Raw genomic sequence first — 18,128 nt, forward strand, 5'->3', positions numbered from 1 at the left:
CGGGAGGAGCAATCTTTCGACAAGTATATTTGCCGAGGAATTTAAAAAATTCCCTGCTGCAACTTGATCCCTGTGTGATGAGGAGCGGCTCGGAGTAGACCCGGACTCCAATCCTATTAAGGACTTAGGGAGTTGAGAGTTTTTCCCCGGGACTCGGTAGCTTTAAAACAATCGGGGAGGAAGGGAGGGAGATGGGCTCATTTAGATGCCTTTTCTGCCTCAAGTGATTGCCATCATTTCCTGGGAAACCTGACTTGTGGAGGGTAGGGGCTCGGGATGGTTTAGCAGCGGTCCTGCCGCTCCTTTTGCGATGTGTACGGGATTTTATTTTATTTTTTTGCTCATTGCAGCCGGGCCTTAGAAACTTAATGGGAGGTTCTCCGCTGCGCTCTGCCCGCTCCGGGAGCTGGTGCGCAGCCCAACACGACCCGGCTCGGCCTTTGGTACCCGGGTGTGAGCGAGCCAATGTCCCGGAGTGGCAGAACCGTGGGGCTGCCCCTGAACTCGCTCCTTCCTGTAAATACCCACGTGGTCCATGCGGTTCCATCACTTGTATGCCCACCTCTGTGCTCGGATAAATCAGCATCTCACTGGCGCGTTGCGTTGGTTGCTTTTACAGATAAAGGGAGGAGTTGTAAAACTTTGTCTGCCCTCCTGCCGTACTCGTTATTGTTATTAATTATTTATTGCAACTGAGGTTCTCGGGATGCACAGGGCTGTGAAAGTAGATGTGTGACCAGCATGCTCCGTAAAAGAGCATTTCAACTGATATCACATAGGCACGCACTGTGGAGTTGGTGCCAAGAAAGTAGAGTAAATAACCCATGAAATTCAAAATACATAGAAGTGGGGAAGAGCGATAGGTTGTAAGATTGATTTGATCTATTTGACCTGCCTTTCAAAAGGGAAAAAAACAAAAAACAAAAAACAAACAAACAAAAAAAAAACAGCAGAAAAAAGTTTTAAGGTCTAAACCTAACTCACTTCACTAAAAAAGGAGCCTTAAGTGCAATCTGTGCTGCACGTTGACCTGGAAAAGAGGATCTGCTGAATAACTGCTGCTGCTGCTGGGATGTTTGCGTTGCGCTGCTTATGGTGCACAGCAGCTGCCGCTGGTGAACTGGTTTGGTTCGGCGTTCCTGAGGGGTGGATATGGTGATTTGTGCTTTGGCTGGGTCTGCAGGAAATGTTGTCACCTGTCAACCTTTGAATTGCAGTAAAAACGCCATACTGAAGGTTATGGCAAAACTGACAACTTTTAAGAAGTGAATGAAATTCATTATGTTTTTTTCACTCTGAACAACTCTTGGAAATGGGTTGTTTGACTGAAAACGTGACCCATCCATAGTACTAAACATGCCTGATCCACTGAAGATGAACTGATCTCTGTGTCTGTATGTCGTGGCCTCTGTGTATGTTTGTGGAAGAGCTGATCTGTAAAGCAAGGTGAGGTAGGATTCACTTGAGCTTAAATGCTGTTATTGCTTCAAGTATGTGGCTTTGAAGTGCCCAGAAATGGAACTGCTGTTCTTCAGAGAAAAACAGATCTTGAGGACTGTTTCCAACTTCCTTTCAATGTCTTTTTTTTCAGTGTGTCAAAGGGGATGTATACAGATGGACAAATACTGTTTGTGTTAGGTCATTCATTTAGAGAAAAATTAGAGCCGTAGAGGAATTTGAGCTGGAGGCATATGCCAGTATAAATCTGGCATAATTTCAATGAAGCTACTCCAGTTTATACTTGTGTAAAAGAAAGCAGAACTTGACCTCAGATATCCAATACACAGCAGCCTGCATTCCCCGGCGTCACACGGAATACTGCAGTAACACTGGGATAAGAGCTGTTTTTGGCCGCACAATGGTATACAGCGATCAGGATTTGGTGTTGTTTTAAAAGCAATTGGAACTTCTGTGGCAAAAGATCCTTTTTTTCCTCTGGCTTCTGTGGTTTTAATGCCATTCAAGGCTCACACCGTGATGTACCTTACAGTCGTGTTTTCAGAGGAGCTGTAGGGGCTCTGGGGCAATAGTACCAGCTGTGCAGGGGAAGGGTTATGTGGTCACTTTGTTTTATAAGTTCAAAATTTTTTTTTTTTTTTTTTTGACATGTGTGTGATCCTAACAAGCTCCTGTTTAGATCAAATTTGACTTTTTAAGGGAATTTTCCAGTCTTCTGTCCCCATCTTTCTTTGTTTAAGGACACAGTAGAGCATCTGCCCAGATCTCATGAGCATTACCCTCATTCCATGCCTGTAAAGAGGACACCCGGCCAGCTGCCTCCCTTGGGGCTGGTGGCCTACTGTACGCAGTTGTTTGCCCTGTAGTCTGAAAGGTACACAAATACTTCATGCTTTTGTACTCCGAGAAGTGCTCTGTTCAGAGGGAAGTTTCCAGTGCAGATTAGCGGAGGCCATGGATTCAGTGAGCAATCACCAAAATCTGTATGTATTTGTGCAGCAAACACCTATCTATTGCTTCGCCACAAAGCCTCCACTTAATAATCTGGCCAAGGATTTCAAGGCAGCCAGATTTTCTCAAAGCAGCTACTTAGAGACATTAGATGTGACTATAGCATCAAACTAATTAGTTGCCACTCCATTCCTATGAAGCTTCCAGGGCTTTATAGAAATGCAATATTTGCACTTCTCACTTGCTGCTGAGACATTGAGGTTAAGCAGCCTCTGCTTTTTGTCTGCTCTCATACTGATGGGAAAGATTCCAGCTCATTGTTCGAGTGCTGCACAACCCCCTTGTATACCTGGGTAAATATTTTAAACAGTTGCGCATTTTGGACAACTTGCCACAAAGCATGAAGTGGTATTTAGGGTTTGCTGCTGTTTGCTCCAGCGCTGTTCCCAAGGCCTTTTCAAAGAAAAGGGAAACAACAGGAGGTATTCAGGAATTAATGAAAACAACGCTAAATGAAATGGTAGCAATGAACAACAAATCCTGGTATGAGGAACTTGGAGAAGGCGTTGTGTTAGAGGCAAGCACTGCACGTGTGCATGTGTGTGTATATGTACACGTCTGTCAGTGCATGCAGAGTGCACAGTGCTTGACCCATGTGTACAGCTGATCCTGTACAAGAAATCATAGAGAAATTTGCTGATGTTTGGTGCCTGAGTGGTAAGGATCGGATCTTGCATGGCAGCCTTGAGAGGTGGAGAGGCCACAGATTTGTAGCTTTTCCTAATGGGATGACTGCGAACAAGTGACTGCACCACTAGGTCCAATTTTCTGCAGGCCAAGCTCCAGTTGGAAGGAGATACTTATGAGATAATGCATAGTGTGGGAGAGGCCACTGAACTTTTCTTCATTCTTGCTCTACTACTACTAAACCAGACTCCATTCTCTTTAAGTTCTAAAAAAACCCCAAATTCTCAAATGCTAAAATGTGCTACAGAAAGTTGTTATCCTGTAATTAAAAACTTCGGAGTATTAAAAGTTATGTTGAATTTCTGAATCTTCAGTAGCACTGAAAAGAGGTCTCCATGCTTGGAAGTGGACGCCCAAATTAGAAAACATACTTGAAAATGGATTCCTTTGGGTCCCTGTTGTGCTCAGGGGAAGCATCTGCAGCACTGTCACTGGGCTCGGCTGCCCAGACACACCAGCGCATCCTTTTCCATCCTTTTGCAATTATTTGAGCTTGGCTGTCACCTCACTGCAATTATAAATATTCCAAGAGAAAACAATACAAATTAGAACTGTAGGTGCCAGGATCTTTGTACTGGATGTATTTCTTTTTACTTTCTAAGTGTCCTTTTTCATATGAAAAGAGTTTAGCAGCTTTATCCTTATTCAAGGCTTTTCTTTTTGTATCTGCTGGGGAGAAAACCATTAATTTTGTGGAATGGTGAGAGTAAGCCTTAAGCTGTCTTTGACATTTTAGTTTAACTTGAATAGGTTAATTTTTTTTTTTTTTTTTTTTTTTTTAAAAAGAAAACAAGTTGGTGGGAAGTGTGTTTTAACTGTGAGCGCCCGATTTCGACCATTAGCATGAGAAAAAAAGTTTTAGTGCATTTACTATTGTATTGAATGAAGAGTTCCAACAGTCAGGAAAAAGAAAGTAAAAGGCTGTAAAGAAATGATGGTCTATTCAGATTATTCAGCAGCCCAGAGCTCTGGTCATCTGCCTCTGAAATCTGGGATCGGGATATCACTTTTATCTTCCTGTGCCTTTCTCTCGCCTTTTTCACATGTTCACTTTTGTCAAGGTTTATTGATCACGTTTTCTTCTCCGCAAATCTGTGGAAAATTTAATGAACCAAAAGCAACGGAGAAATAAAAGGAACTTTTTATTCACTAGCACTAGATTGAATGTAGTTCTATAGCTGGCACCTCTCGCCTCCCATGCGCATCATTGTGCCGCTCCTGCGGCGCTTACAGTACGTTACAGTGGGGATGGCCGTGCTATTAATTCTGTTCCGGGGAAAAGTTTGTTTAATGTGTGTGAGATGTTGCAGCAAATCCATCCCTCTGTTTGTCTCTTCCCTGCCCTCCTGGTTTTCGGATTCTTGACTGCGTTGCACTCCTACCGCTAAATACCTCAGAGTGTCTGTTCCGCACAGCGTTTCCCTCTGCAAGAATGAAATGTATTTGCTGCCTAGCAATTAAAACCAAATTTAAATGATTGCAGATTAGTAGCAGTTATTTACAGTCCGGATTGTTTTGGTGCTATGATCCTTGTTCATTACACATCTGGTGCTGCCCCAGAGCGCTTTGTGATGCAAATGCTTTTGTTAACTTACAAATAGTTTCAGTATCTAGATCATCTCAGGTGACATACTTCAGTCTCTTCTGTTTCTCCCAGATGGACTTAAAAAGCTGTAATTAAATGCGGCTTCCAGTATGATTAAGCATTACTAACATTTTCCCTGGCATGGTTTACTTGAACTCTGCCACTTTCTGATCCTGTCACTGGAAGAGTTTTAAATAAAGACCTTCTTAACATGAATAAGTGTAGGGAAATGAGTTAAAACTGAGTATGTATCTGCCTGAGAGATTTTTTGGGTGTTTGGACTCCAAAGAACTTCACTACTACTCTAAATTAAAGTCTTAGAGGAAGGAAAACCCCAGAGTTCTGCACAATAGTCCCAAACACTTCAATAGTAAGTAGTGTCATCAATGCTGATGCTTCTAAGGGATGAGCTAAAAGGTACAGAAGGGCATCTGTGTCAGAGCTAGCAATTTCAGATGCGGGGATGGCACACCTGTGACTGTATCTGCTTTTTCTATGCACAAAGTGTCAATCCCTCCTGTAGGAATGCGCACCTGCAATCTCAGACTGCCTTTAAATCCACCAGAAGGACTTTGTGCCCAGCAGGATGTGTCCTATTGGGAAAATCTGAGCTCCTGTTTGTAAAAAAAAGAGCAATAAAAAAGACTTCTGTGCACTGTGAAATGTGGGATTTTGCTGTAGGTAATTCATTCAGATGAAACTAATGAAATCTCCTTGGAGGAACAAGCCTTCATTGGGATGTAGTACTGCAGGGTGGAACATGGTATGGGTTCAGACCCCTGGTAGTGGGCTCTACAGGGTCATCCTCCCTCACCCATCCCACATAGTGACAAACATCCCTGGTGTGGGGCTGCCTGCTGCCCTCCATGCTCCGGAAGGGATGCTCAGCTGCACAGCTGAATGCCTGCAAGAGCAGTGGAAAAAACATCCAGTGTTACAAATGCCATTCAGATGCATAGGACATGCCGTAATGTCACAGCTTGGTGGCTTGTATTCATTACTGGGAACTTCAAATACTGTGCCTCTGGAAATTAAATCCTTTTTCCTTTCAACATCCAAAATATTTAATAATCATGTTCTTTTGTAGCAAGGAGATCACCTAGAATTTGTCAAGCTCTATGTGAAGCACATTGATTCAGTTACTAAAATTAATTGAAAAAGCCTAGAAAACATCTCACTAAATTTCAGTTTGGGAAGCAGCATCCCTATCTGAGCTCAGTCTATTGCTTCATACTGACCTGTGGAGTCCTCCTATTAGAGCCCCTTGTATCAAGCTTCCCTAAAAGCAAGGTCTGTTGATTGCTCCAGTGTTAAAAGAGCATCAGCTCCCAACGCTAAGATAGAGCCTTTCAGAGCAGTCCTTAGCAGTGCTTCATTGTGCAGCGGACAATGCCATAAGTCAGACAGGACTTTCTGAGCCACCCCTGTAAGGAACTGTAAGGGCTACTGAAGTACACTTGTGTTAAGTTGAATTGATTGAAATTTAATGGCTGTTAGTAGCTATGAATGGTAATGATTTCCTAGAGTATCTTCACCATGCTTGACATTAATAACGGGAGAGTGTGTTCGTGTGACGCCAGCGCGTTACTCATTTTTAAAGATGCTTTCTCCCAGCCTTCTTTCACATAATTTAGTTGTTTTGATGCTTAAAAAAAAAAAAAAAAAGAGGGAAAAAAAAAAAAAAAAGAACCACCTTGGGCTTCGAGGAGCACAGAGGAGCACATACATCTTGTCAACATAATTTTGTGCCCATGATTTTTATTTTTTCCAATTCCAACATAAATCAGACCACAATACAGTGAGAGTGATGAATTTGTTTTACACGCCATCATGAATTAATGCTATGCAAATTGAAGCTTTGCAGGTGCCATGATTTACTTAATAATTTCAAGTTGTAATGTTTAAGCTCATTCATTATGTTTGAGTAAAAAAAACCGGCGCGTTCATATTTTTGAACGTGAAATGTGAGATTTGTGTGCATTTGCTCTGTGTAGTTGCTGTGTAAGCACATTTGATGGCTAAGAAGGAATCAATCAATGTTTGCATTCAGCATCTTATTCGTGTAGATGTTACTGAGACATTTCAAAGAGAATAATCAAATATTTGTGTGTAAGGGAGAGCAAGATGCTGGTAAAACATCTTTCAAGGCTTATAGAAAAGCAGAAAACTGCCAGAGCAAAGTTTTTTGGTTTTTTTTTCTGCCTAAAAAAATTTATATATATATAATACATATAATACATATATATATATATATATATATATATATATATATATATAAAAGCAGGTTGATATGGTTTTCCTATGCAAAGTGGCCTCTATTTGATCCCGTGGGGCTTGCTGTGAGCTGCTCCCCGATCTGCATTCTGCACCGTGCGGTGGGGATGAGCTGGGAAGCTGGTGGGAGCTACGGGTGTCCCAGGTCACAGGTGAAAACGAATGGGATCGCAGGATTTTCAGGCTTTGATATCATTCTTAGTGCGCTTCCCAAAGGCTAAGGACAAGGGGGAGAAAGTTTGACACATAAATACATCTTGAATCTCTGAAGATAAGAATAGATTTTGACTTTATTTCTCAAAAAATTGAGGTCACTGTGGTCTGATGACAGGCTGAAAAGCCCATCACTCAATTTTTTTTCCCATTTTTTTTCCCTTTTTTTTTTTTTTTTTTTCCAGATGAACAGAGGGAGATGATTTTTGATACATTATATGTGTTAAGTTCGTGACAGCATATTCAGGTTTGGAAATCTGTGGCCCTGAGGTCAAGGCTCAGCATCAACTTCAGGGCCTCCCTGCCCAGGTAGTAAGAATATTATCAATTCTGCCATAAAAGAAAGAAATCTCTTAAATTTCCTAACACACGTGAACCAAAAGTGAAGCATTTTGAAGAGTGTTTGCTCTACCCAACTGGACTGTGATTTTCCGTGACTTCTACAGCCATTAGTGATTCAAGTTGATTCACAGCAAGATTGTCCCCAGCACTGTTGGCCAGGAGCAGAGGGCTACTTTTGGCTCCTGGTAATTCTGAAAACTTTTCCTTTTTCTGGGTGTGTTCTTGAAGAACTTAGAGGAGAAATAAATCCTGATGTGCCATTCCAGAGGTTGCCATTAGTTGGGTATTAAAGGGCCTTTTGGGAGGCGGTGCACGGTGTACGTACCGTGATCAAGTTAATTATGTTGCTTTGGCAACCATAGCTTTGGTATTTCCTGACTAGAGCTTGCTGATGGAGTCATATTCCAGTACCTGGCATCATCAGTGCTAAAATCTCTTGCAAAATCGGGTCGTATTTGTAAAAATTGGGCAGAAAAAAAGAGAGATGGGTCTTTTTTTTTTTTTGATAGTGTTAAAGCGCACTATTTTGCACTTAAATGCAGGTTTTCTGTTGAAATAAGTTTTTAGTCAGAATTTAGAAATATATATTGATTGCGAGGAATGCTGTTGCAGTACAGTGTAGACTCCAAGTGATTGTTTTAGAATTCCTTTTATAGACAATTTCAGTATTTAGAGATTTTGCTCCAATTCACAACAAGTCAGATTGGGAAATTTAGAATTCCTTTGTAAACTGTAGTAACTATGCTGCAACCTTTGCTCTTCCTTTCTCAAAATTGTGATGGAATGTAGGGCTGAGTGCATTATGTGTGTTCCTAAACCATGAATAATTGTTTGGTCTTTGTTTTATTGTGTTTGTTGTTGGGGTCTTTTCCCCACTTAAAGAAAAGAGAATTAAGGGGAAACCATGGCACAAATTGTGGTTGCGTTGTCTCAGTAAACCTAAGAAACTTCCTTGCTGCAGCTCTCGCAGTCTGTGTTCAAGAAAAAGTCCTTTCTTCTGCATTTTACTCCCAGGCCTCTGGCAGGGTTTGCTAAAATTTAAACTATGCATTGGGCTTACACTGACAACTTTGCTGGTGCTGGAGCTCAGTTCACCTGTCTGGGACAAAGAACACTGGTGGTGGGCGGTGAATGGCAGGTCTGGATCTGCACCGAAGGGACGGATGTGGATGGAGCGTGCGAGGTGAGAGATCCTCCTCCTTTACTTTCCAGAGGGCATTTCCAGTGGTGCAGGTGGCAGAAGGATCTCTGCCAAGGCATTCACTTCCTTTAATCTCTTCCCAGGGTAGAGATACTCAAAAGCAAGATGCCATCCAAGCTGTTGGGGAGGGGAGATTGTAGAATCACAGAACAGCTTAGATTGGAGAGGACCTTAAAGATCATCCAGTTCCAATCTTCCTGCTGTTGGCAGAGTTGCCAGCTACTAGATCAGGCCGCCCAGGGCCCCATCTGACATGACATTGAGCACCTCCAGGGATGGGCAGGGCCTTTTTGTGCAGGGACCTGTTGACAGTGAGCCAGAGCTATGCTGGGCTGCCCATTCTGAGCTGGTTTCTCTCAGGTACCCACAGGTAAATCCACACCACATGATGACATGCTGGGGAGGCACAACCTCAGATGTGGCTGGAAATATTTAATGCATTGGGCAGAAGCTGACATGCTCCAGCTGTCAGGCTGAAGGACAGAGATGCAGTAATGTGGGACCCATAGCCCTGCCCACCTTGGTGTCCTTGTCTGCTGCTGAAGATTCAACTTTGCAGCCTAGGGGAGACATGCTGGTCTCAACCCCCTTCATATTGCTACATATAGAATTACAGACAGGTTCATGGAATCTACCAGGAGTTCCGTGGAGATGAAGTGAAAAAATGAACTGCTCAAGTGTCCTCTTCTAGGTGACTTCAGTTGCTCTCTCCTGCCTGGATTTTGTGTCTCCTGTGAGGAAGGCAGGACAGCTGCGTTTTTTTTTTTGTGTTATTTTTCTCCTCTTGTTATATGCCATTGCTGGATGGGATGAGGTCTGTGCTTCCCACAAGCCAGGCAGCATACTCTGGGAGCACTATATCACATGGCCCTGCATCTTCCCCCACAGACTGGGCCATGAATGTCAGTGCAGTGGTTCAAGCCAAGTGCTCAGGTGCTCTTTCTCTGTCCGAGTGCTGTGGATGTCATACCTCAACTCAGCGTCTGTTCCGTTTCAACACTTCCTGTGAGCTAATGGAGTTTAGATATCATCCATTTCTCCCTCGTTCTCCGTGGGCTGCAGATTTCTGTACATCCTTGAAGTGGAGTTTTGAGGTCATTGGTGGTGCTTTTAGGTTACAGATCTGCAATGCCTTGCCTTCTCGCCAGCTAATCAAATGACTAATTAGCTCTTATATCACTGTGGTTATCTTTTGCTCTAGCTTTGGTTCAGCTCTGTGAGGTGAAGCCTGCTAAGAGAAAACACTGGAGAATTATTTGACTGGAAACTTGGAGGCGGATGTGGTCAGGAGCCTCCGCCATATGGGCAATCGCTTGTGTCCATCCTCATCTGTGTACCTAATTCATCTGTGTATATTAAGGCATTCATTGTAGCAAAAGGACAGCTTTTATCATGCCCCCTCTAGCATGTTCGGAAGTGGGAACTTGGACAGCACAAATCTCTGTGTGCATCACAGCAACATTAACCCACTTTATTTCCCACTTTTCTCAGGTGTTGATGGCATCTGGTTGCGACAGATGCTCTATGATAAAGCCTTCAGATCAACATGCCTTTGGAGATATCAGTTCTCTGTGTTGGTACTTGCAGATTGCCGTATCCAAATACTCTTCTTTAATTGTCTTATTAAGGAGAGAATTAAGCTCTGTGCTTTGACTGTTTTGGTGCCAGTGATCCTTATTGCAGGCTTTGGCACAGCGCTGCATTGTGTTTTAAAGAGACAGCATCACTTAATGATGTGGGAATTGAGTTGGAGGATAAAATCCGCTGAGAACAACGGCTGACTGAGTACGGTACGTAAAAATCTGATTTTATGTTCTTCCCTCCAGACTGTTAGGTGGGGGGTTCGACTCACATGCCTGTGATGATTTCAGAAATAAAAAGCAGAAATTCTCACTGCTGCCAGACCACAGGCTCCTCAGCGCCAGACTTGCAGACGAATGTCACATGTTGCTGTATGTTTTGAAAGCATACCATGTGTTATTCTTTAGCTGTCTCAGTCCTCCTCCCAGCTATATAATCTTCTCCCCAGTCAACCTCACAGAATAACTTCTAATGAGCGTTCCTCTCTCCCTCTCCCATGCAGACTCGGGCTCTGTTCTCCCATACCTATCACCTCACATGAATGTCTTTCCCTGCAAACTTGCAGCAGTGATTTTAACTGGACTCTGTGTAAGTGCCCCTTGTGCTTTAAATCAGGCACTTTAGATGCTGATATTTCAGCTTATGTTGTGTGTTACCATCAGGAGCTCACCAGTTATTCAACATATGGTTAAAAATGTTGTGTATGGAGTATAATGTGTTTTGGTTTTACTCAGTTGTGGGTCTAGATAACAAACACTTGCCATTAGAATTGCTGTTTCCAGAAACAATTTTTTATACTCCTCCTTTTCTACTGTCTTGGATTAATGTTTCCTCCAGCTAATGACAGGACTGGACATGCCAACTAGATTAGAGCATAGTGTGAATAGTACAAGCTGAAAATGCTGGCGTCTCTCATTGTGGTCTGCAAGATCGCAAGAAGCAAACTGAAAGCCACCAGAGAAATTGACCCAAGACCCTTGGGTCCCTCCTATTGTGAGGGTGGCTCCCACAGACTTTGCCTCTGAAAGGTCCTTACTGCCTGGTAAAACCAGGAAATATCGTGGCTGTGCCACCCGTGAAAGTGGGGTATCGCTCCTTCTGCTGCTTGCAGTGCTGGGGTCATGGTGGCAGAACAGGTGAGACTGCAGCTTGGCACTGTGCTGCTGTGAGTGGCAAAGGTGAGGGTGCTTGCTGTGGGAGCAGTTCCTGGGGCTGCCAGCTGCAGGAGGGCTGCTCCTGATTCCAGCAGAGACAGGAGGCAGACAGTGCTTTTGCTCAACAACTCTATTACGTTTAGCTTACACTGCCAGGAGCGGGTATTCCACAGCTCCCACATCCAGTAGTTCTCTGAGCCTCACTGCTGTAGGCGGTGCTCCCGCAGCCACCTTTGGTGCAGGCTGTGCCAACTGATGTCCCAGCCCTCAGGCATGCCAGCCGTGCTGTGCACTGGATAAGTTCCCATTCTTATTCTTTTAAAACCCTAGATTTCAGTCCTTGTTGAAAGGTTGGATCCCAGCCGGTGTCTTGGGTGTCAGGCTTGGAATTCTGTCTTCTGGAGAAAGGAGTGATTTATTAGCTTCCTCTGAAAAGTGGACGAGAATAGAAAGTTCATGTTTCATGTTTAGGTGTAATTGCGAATGCAATGGTTGAATGATGAGGTGCACAGTGATCAGAAGGAAAGCTGATTCCATCCTAGTGCGGGGTTTCCACCTGGCTGTGGCTCTGTCAGATCAATCTGATGAGTCCCGCTGTAACTGGGACCTCATTTCTCACTGTTTCCTTGGGTTTGTTGGGGGGCTCAAACTGGGCACAGCAGCTAGGTGTGTTGTAGTGGCAGAAATAGTGGTGCGATGTAGCAAGGACTAGCACTGGGCACATCAGCCTAAGGGACAGCAAGCACAGTGTCCTGCCCAGCTGAGATGTTTAGCCTTTGTCTGTGGTGAAGAAGATCCTGATCTCCCTCTGGGGATATTGCAGGAGAGACCACCAGAGAACAGGGAGAGATTGCTCTACGGTGGTGAGGGAGAGAGGGCTGTGTAGTATTGAGCTAAAGAGGCAAAAGAAAACGTTGAGAAAAGAGCCATAATCATTGCCTCTACTTGCAAAACAAGTTGTTAATAAATGACATTTTTCTGTTCTGAGCATTGTTGATTGGAACAAGGCTCTAACACTGCTCGACCTTAGGCTAGTGTTGCTTACTGGGACAAGATAGGTAAGAGTTCATGATATACCCGTAAATTAAAGGAATCTCAAGGTAAGTTTCCTCTCTGCTAGCAACTGAATGCAGCTTTCTTCCCTTGAGAGTCTGTGGATCAGTTGAGAGAGTCTGTGGTACAATTCCCAGGCATCCAAAAAACTCAGAGTTGTGGTTTTAAGATGAGAAGTTGGAATGGAAAACTGTTGTTTGTCTGGACAGGTCACCTACATCTGGTAGGGAAGTTTGGTGATGGGTCAGTGCAGCTACTTTAGCACTAACCTGCCCTTAGCATCTCACAGAATGGCTCTGAGCTCTCTGTAGTTTCCAAGAGCTCTGTATCATCTTCTGGAGAAACCCCAGAGATACAGTTTTCCAAATGCTTTAAGGTGCAGTGCTGCAGCTTGCCCTCTTCTCCCTGCTTCCCTGGGCAGCTGTGGGTACAGGTGTTGTGCAAGTCTGTTTGGAGCACGATTGTGCAGGGCCGAAGGCATGAAGTCCTGAATCAGCGTTTTACACCCTTTTCTAGGGGCAGGGAAGTAGGTGACCAAGTGTTTTCACACAATAGGTATATGCAAGAGGGTAGCTTGACTTAGATCCTTGGAAATAGAGGTAAATGTTGCAGCTTTGACTATCAAGAGTCATCAAGAGAGGATGTTTGTTCTTCTTAACACAGATTCATAACAAAAGGTTCATGAGCAAGGGCTGCTTTGCGAGGTCAAGTGTGGCTGAGAGGGCTTTCTTTCAACCCCAAGTATGTTACTGTTTCCCACCCATGTGGACCACTGTGAGCTGTTTATGCTAATGTGCTCAACAAGGAATTATGCTTTAAAACCATCCAGAGCTTTTGCTAGAGAAAAGGGGCAGCTTACTCTGCAGCTATGTAAAGACAAGTGGTATGTTTGATGCAGTGTGCTTTGTTTGCATACCAGTATGTAGGGGCTGTTGATGGCAATTGCTATAAACCAGAAATCTTTAGTGGATTTGGGACTTGCATTGCTGTGATGAACCTTACTTTTGTGGTGTTGTCATAGGAGGACATGAGAAGCTACTTGAAGCACATCTCCTTATTTTATAAAAGAAGTGGTTGTGAGTTTGGTTATTTCCCAGGGGGCGTTTCAGAAAGCAGTGCTTTTGCTGCCCTTTTCTTATCTGTGAGAGCCTTTCCTGGGGTCTGCAAAGCTCATCTTATCTTCTAGGGCACTTGGGGGACATAGATGTGTTACAGCTCTGGTTATTAGCAATGTCAGGGTGGATAATAGAAAGCAAAACGTTTGCATTGTCATATAGGGAGATCATAGATCGTTCACAATCTGTTTTTTTGCCTTAAAGTCATTGATCTTCAGTGGGCCAGCCAGTGCCCTAGAGAAGAGAAGGCTGGAATGTAAAATCAGGAGCTCTCTGCTCTGCCAGACCTGCGGCGAGTGCAAAAGCACATCGAGCTCACAGCCATGCACTCCCTCTTGGCTCCCGTAGGCTTAAGGGACATGAAGAAGACTCAGAGAAACAGCCTCACAGACAGCCCACTGGGGGCTGGGATCAATTCTGTTGGGGGACAGAAGGGGCATCAGATACCAAACCTGTAGGAAGCCAGTCTTCATTAGTTCTGCAACCTGTTGGACAACTTGTGTTGTTTTATGAACTTTTTATTACAGCAAAAGTGACTAGAATAAAAATAGTCTAGGTGCCAAGGGGATAAACAGTGAATTAAAAGGATTAAGGTCTGAAAGTTTTATTGCTTTTAGAATGATGTTATTAGATTTACTAGCTTAAGTTAAATTTACATGGCTGAATTACTTCTTAACCTAGTAAGGAGTTTTGTGGAGAAAAACACATCTGTTTAGGTGTTTTAGAAGGACTTCATCCAGAGTATGTCACAACTCTTCAGGCTGTTACGGAGGTGTAGAGCACCATCCTTTCTGTCATAAGCTAAATGGTTGCTGACTTGCCATTTGATTCTTCTTCTGGAAGTCAGAGGGATCTGCACGTGGTAGAGGAATTGAAAGCAGTTCTGGTCGTTAAGACGGCAAGACAATAATTCACAGTGCTATTTTTGTTATATCACCAACTGCAGTATTTTAGAAAATTTTAGTGTTCTTAAACTCTTGAGAAGCTTTAAGATATATGTATATATTTAACGTATAAAAGCCCTTTGTATTCTGAAGACATCTCATGGCAAACCGATGACTGAAAATGACAGAGGCAATTCCAATTTGAGCTCACCCACAGTAAACTTCTCTCTTGACACCTGGTGACATAGTCAAGTCAGTAAATAACCATCACGTTCCTGCCCACTGAAAGGTCTGGGGTTTGCTGGAGTATGTGTGTTGGCTTTTTCTGAACCCACAGTGCTTGTGTGTGGCTCTTTCCCCCACAGCTCCTCGCACAGCGCATTTGAATGTTGGACAGAGTCCAGATTTCCTCCCTCCTGGGGATTCCTTTGCTGCTAATTTAAGTGATGGCAAATGCAAACTTCTTGCCAGAGCTTGCTGTGTGTTTTTGGATGCTTTCTTTAGCTATTCCCTGAGGGGTCAGCTTTTGTCCTTCCTCACTGCTCTGTTCTGCTTTAGGGAGACAGGCTGTGAGCTGGAGCTGATAGGTCCCACCTGGCTTTGATACTGCTTCTGACATGGCTTCAGAACACAAGCGCCTGTCACAGTTTTTGGAGACTTTTACTTTGTTGTTGTCTGTACAAAGCTGGGCTTATAGGCATGTGTGTATGCAATCTTTATTTTAACAGCAGATTCATTCTTGCCTGTAATAGTGTCTCGTTCATATTAGATGGTCTGCAGCAGAGTAACTTTGTAATTTTAAAAAAGCTATTTTGTGTAGCTATTAAAAAGCAAATTTTCTTTTTCAAAGTCCTGCGTAGTCGATTTGGGATAGAGTGAACATGTTGAGAAGAACCAAGTGCCCATCTGCCCAAAGGTTTACAGGTTATCGCGTTAAAATGGAGATAGCTTAGACCGTGGTGTCACATGCTGGTCAGGACACTTAGCGGCCACAGTCCCCTTGCAGACAGACAAGCAGTAGCCATGAGCATACACAGGCTGGGAAGGTCAGGGGGCTGCTCCTCTGTTTGAAGCTGCCACCTCCCTCTGAGGGTCCTGCCCTCGTCACAGGCGCAGGATTTGACGCCTGCCCCAGCGCCAAGCTCTGCTCCCCACGGTTATTCTCCGGAGCCTCCAGCCTGCTGCGAGGCCTGTGCTTGCACAGCCGGGAGTCGGTTCAGTTGTGGTTTTACCCCTGTCAGCTATTTTCAGCAGCGCTCCTCTTATTTGTCCAGATGACTTTTCTGGAGGAAATGTGCAGTCGAATGTGTTCACTGGAGGGGGAAGAACAGCGGCGGCTTTATGAAGACGCAGGTGTTGGCGGAATGTCATCCATTTGTGCTTCGTTTGCATTGGGTTTCTGCAGGGCCCTGTGTTTTCTGTAACCATCCAAGGTGTTTTTAAAAGCAAAGAATTTGGCTTAGCACAGGAGTATGCAAGCCCAGCCGGTGCGTAGGTGTGAAGGCCCTGGTGTGGTCTTCCATTGCCTTGTGGGTTGAAAGTCTCTGGGAAGGGCACCTTGCAGGCAACTGGAACAGATGGTGAAGGAGGGCTCCAGTGTGGCTTCCCGGATGGAGAGAGAGACTTGTGTGAGGGTGGGAGCAGAGTGGCATGTAGACTTGGCATTTGGTGAAGTTACTAGATGACTTGTGGAGAGCACTCGAACAGCAGCACAGCATTTCAAAGTAGGATTCAAGTAAGCAGAACACCCTAGACTGCCTGGGGGAATAAGCAAGAGAAGGAGAGATTTAGGAAGAGCCTTTACCCAGGATCCCGGGTCCTCTGGAATCAGTAGGTGACTGTAAGAATGCTGCAAATCTGTTGCTTCCGGTAACCTAAATAAAGTGTGTTTGGGTGTTTATTCTATAGAGAACAAGCAGCAGGAACTCAAAACATATCACTGGTAACCACAGTAAGTGTAATGCATTCAGGTCTGCTTCACCCCATTACAACAGAGATTGACAAATTGGAGAGTGTTCAAGGGAGAAAAAAAAAAAAAAAAAAAAAGTAACAGGAGAGCTTGAGGGATTGACTTATGAGAGAAGACCAAAAGAGCTGAATATGGATAACTTGGCTAAAGGATGACAAATGGGGTGGCTGAGATATAAATCTACAAATATCTGAAGGGTGTAAACACCAAGGCTATGAAGAATTATTTAGAGTGGTACAATGGGGTGTAACGAGAAGTAATGGGATGAAATTTAAGAGAAGGCAAATTTCAGTTGAATAATGGGAGAAGCTTTTTGACAATGTGATGTATTAGGCCATGGGTTGCTCTTCCAGGAGCAGTCCTATTGCTCACTACTTAGGGCACAACCCTGTTCATTAAGAAGCCAGAGATTTTCAGTCTTTATTAAGGACAGTTTCAAATTGTGCCTGTGGGCTTTATCTGTTTGACACAGATGTGCAATTTGTACACAGAAATCCTTGTGCCTGCATTCCTTATATGTGCATCTTGATACTGCATCCTGGTATCTTGATGTCAAATGGCTCTTGACATTGCAGCAGTGGACATGAGCCTGAGCAGCTTCTCGAGCCACAGCTCAGTCCAGACAGCCCTGTTGGTATGAAAAGTTGGGTCATGTCTGCTCTTTGATAAGGGCCTCCTCTTACCTCTCACACTTCTCCCCAGCTGAGGGTTGTACTATTACCATTTGGGGGTGAGTTCAGTTATGGTCCCTGGAATCACCATCAAAGCTATACTGCACCTGTGTGTAGAAACCAAAAACTCTTCCACTTTTCTTCAAAGAAATCAAACAAGATCCCATCGATGCACGTGGTCGACAGTCTTTTAAAAATCTACAATACTGCACCATAAGTTTTTCTTCAGAAACTCCCATTTCTTCTTCTGCTTTTCATTTCACTTGAAATGCAAACTAAGGTCAAAGGATCACTTTCCTACGGGCAGAACACACTGCATTGTCTGTCATTTAAAATGTCCTCCACAGTAACTGAGGAAGGGTTCATTTATCTGCTCGTTATGCCTAAGCATTACTCTCTTGAATGCATCTTGCCTTTCCTTATCTTGAAGGGCTAAATTGGAAAATTAGGTAAACTAGCTGTGTAAATCAAGTTAGAACATCTCAACTAAGATGATAGTTTATCTTCAGCATAGGGAAGATGGCAGAGATTCGTGTAATTAGAGAACCAAATACAGCTGCAGCACTTAACATACACTGGCAACTCAGCTATTCTTTTGGAGAAAGAGGGCAGAAAACTTTAAAGTATTGGTGTGCTCGGAGCATAAATGAAACGAGCTGGAAGTCTTTTATAATTGTTCTTAAATGTGTTTTGTATTGCTTGTGCTGGCCCTGAAGAGGTCTGTGTCTGTATACTTCAGGGAAATTTCTGAATTATATCCTTTCTCAGCCTGTGGGAAGAAAGAACCACTAAAGGGTTTCATTCTCCTCTGCATGAGGATATTTTCTTTGCTGAAAAATGCAGTTTTGTTCAACTCAGAACTGGATTAATTTGGCGAATGCTTTTAATAGGGAATTTTGCTGCAGGGGGGAGGGAAATGTCTAAATAATT

General features: G+C 43.7%; 1 protein-coding gene across 2 annotated transcripts in view; it reads left to right on the forward strand.

Moving 5' to 3' along the window:
• The window catches only part of GLI2 (GLI family zinc finger 2), a 175,282-nt gene that overhangs the window by 619 nt on the left and 156,535 nt on the right, over window positions 1-18,128 (forward strand). The window lies entirely within an intron of this gene.

The sequence above is a fragment of the Centrocercus urophasianus genome, unplaced genomic scaffold, assembly GCF_019232065.1.
Source record: "Centrocercus urophasianus isolate 14NV4802_14NV808 unplaced genomic scaffold, USGS_Curo_1.0 seq_28, whole genome shotgun sequence".
Classification (NCBI taxonomy): domain Eukaryota; kingdom Metazoa; phylum Chordata; class Aves; order Galliformes; family Phasianidae; genus Centrocercus; species Centrocercus urophasianus.